This window comes from Rhagoletis pomonella, unplaced genomic scaffold (genome assembly GCF_013731165.1).
Source record: "Rhagoletis pomonella isolate Grant_MI unplaced genomic scaffold, Rhpom_1.0 Rhpom_scaffold_00011, whole genome shotgun sequence".
Taxonomy (NCBI): Eukaryota; Metazoa; Arthropoda; class Insecta; order Diptera; family Tephritidae; genus Rhagoletis; species Rhagoletis pomonella.
In genome coordinates this window covers 12,131,617-12,134,351 of record NW_023458565.1, presented here as the reverse complement: position 1 = coordinate 12,134,351, position 2,735 = coordinate 12,131,617, and the positions used below count along the sequence as shown (strand labels likewise).

The 2,735-nt window shown below is 30.9% G+C and overlaps 1 long non-coding RNA gene across 1 annotated transcript in view; it reads right to left on the bottom strand.

Moving 5' to 3' along the window:
• Positions 1–2,518: 2,518 nt before the first annotated feature.
• The window catches only part of LOC118746625, a 19,938-nt gene continuing 19,721 nt past the window's right edge, over positions 2,519–2,735 (bottom strand). Inside the window, exon 3 of the long non-coding RNA XR_004993862.1 lies at positions 2,519–2,667. This is a non-coding gene — a long non-coding RNA (uncharacterized LOC118746625). The remainder of the gene's footprint in view (positions 2,668–2,735) is intronic.

Genomic DNA, 2,735 nt, shown 5'->3' with positions numbered 1-2,735 from the left:
AATGAGATACAAAACTGCATACTCAAAACAATTCTAAAAACATTAAAAAACGTTTTAATTTTGTAGTGTTCTCATTTTACTCAACTTCGGTGTAAAAAAAAACTCATAACTCAAATTATTGTAGAGTGCAGCCCATATAATACTATATGTACTTATATATTGCGCAATACTCAGAGCTACCATTGTTATTTTTTGCAATTTTTTTGATATACATATGTAACCAAATCACCAAACCAACCAAACTTAATCTCAGAAGTCATCGAAATTGCCACTATTCTTCAGACATCTTTAGGCTTAAATGCTACATTTTAATATGTAAATCAACCACGATTTTTGAGTTTTTCCAATGCAAATTAATTCACAAATAAAATGTATCTTTTACTTGGCAGAGGAATCCAATCAAAAATAAATTTTATTTGAGATTAGTCCGACAAATCAAATAACAAATAAATTTTATTTTATATTTGTCACACGAAGCAAATCAAAAAATAAATTTTACTTTTTATTTGGTCTTCTCTCGAATCAAAACACAAATCAAAAAGAAACTCTGCAGGGGAACTTCTGGAGTTAATTATGCTTGGGTGTTACATGGCGTATGAGCAACCCCAAATTACTCTTTAATTCCAAGGATTCAGATGCAGTGATTTAAATTATTGATACATAGTTAGTTAATAATGCGGAAACCGTATTAAAAGTTTAATTTAAATAAATATTCCGTCGGTAGCCCGGAATATTGCCTGTTCGCTAGGAACCCTCAAAATTGTAAAAAAAAACAATAGTTATTAAAATATATTTAGACATATATATTTTTTATCGGCTATACATACTAACAAATATCAAAGATGTGTTTGTACTTGGCCAGGCTGATGCAACACTCTAATTATCCCTATCATGCAGTGCATAATTACCTCCATGCATATGAATGTAGGTACATATATATTTATATATATTTTTATATAGAAAAATTGTAAATTTTTTTTCGTTTAATTTTTCCACGGCAACCAGACAGCCAATTACAACAACAACTGCAGCAAAAAATAATAAAAGCATTTAGTGCAACCGATGATAGGCGTCGTACACAGCACAGCACAGCACATCACAACAACCAAACAAGGTCTGAGAATTTTATCCAACAGCACCGCAAAAAGAACCGCAACGAAATTCACTGAAGCAGTGCGCGCAAGTATTTTCAAAATGCACATACACATATACATACATAGTATGTACTTACCCTGCAGAAAAAAACGATCAATTGATAAAAAACTAGTTAAACTAGTTGACAAGTAATGCAGGAGATTGGTTTCTTTAAACGCGTTTCTATTTAAATTTAAACGCGCTTCTATTTAAATTTAAAAGCGCTTCTATTTAAACATCCTGCACTTCGCAAATATTTTTTTCGAATTGAGGACATATAAAAGGAAGATCGAAATTTTATATAATTTTTTTTTTTAAGTTCAATTATGGGACCACCCTACTACCTACAGCAGAATATGTAAACAAATATGAAATGTAATAAAATAAATAAAGTAAATTAATAAAAAAAATTAAAAATAAATATTATGTTTTTCCTATTGATATTTTATGTCCAAAAGAAGTTAAGTAGTCAAATGCAGAGGTAACCACGCTTGACTCTTTCGCGGCCATCGCCATAGAAATATACATAGTTAGCTTTCGTCAAAGAAAATATAGAAAAATTAGCTCCTTCCTAATCAACTTAAAGTTAGCTTATGTGTAGTTAGATAAATTTCCTGTAGGGTATTTATGTACATGTACCACTTGTAGCGGATGCGAATTGCATTGCTGATGACGTTGGTGTTGTTGGAGTGCTAGCGGTGACGTCGCCAGCCCAGTGCAGTGAGTGCAGTGCATGCAAACCTCGATTCGAGTGTGTGTTTGTACGTCACGATAGCTGCAGCGCCCGCAGTGTTGATGACGATAATGACGACAATGCGACGCGATGCAATGCGAACGATGACAGTGCAAGTTTAACAGTGTTATTGTTTGCAAAACTGTTTACTCAATTACTAAATTTGTTAAATATAATAAATGCAAAATATGTACACATATGTATATAGATATGTAAATTTTAGAGGACACATTTGACACATGATGTATGTACATTAGGGTGCATCACTCTGCATAAAAAAAAAAGTCGGTACGGGTTTTCCATGCGAATTATAAAATTTATTACATTTTAAGATTTTCGCTAAAATAATTCGATTTACATGAACTGGCCCGATTTGAAAATTCCTTCAATAATCTCAATTTTAAACTCTTCTATTATTTGCGGTGATTTTTTGGAATAAATTTTTGGAGGTCTTTTCAAATCAGTCCTTCTCACGTAAATCTTAGTGTTTCGCCAAAATATCTTGGCAAGAAAATTTGTAAAAAATGTATGGTTTGGCAATTGAAATTGAATTTAAACTAAGAAGTAGTTAACAAAATATTCATCATTTGTTGTTAGAAGTAATGCTTACAAGGCAAACAAAGATTTTATTTATTAATTTTTCTCCTCGTTTTAAACATCGTAGATACTAATTTACATACCTTAAATTCCAAAAAAGAAGTACCAAATAAGTATTTTTCGCTCGATCTTTTATATACCCCTTGGCAATATATTCGGCAAATTTCCATGATGATCCCAAATATTCCAAATGAAATTTAATACTGTAAGAAAAAAATGTAATCTATTAGTTTATTGCGAATTTTTAAAATATTTTGAATAATATATAATT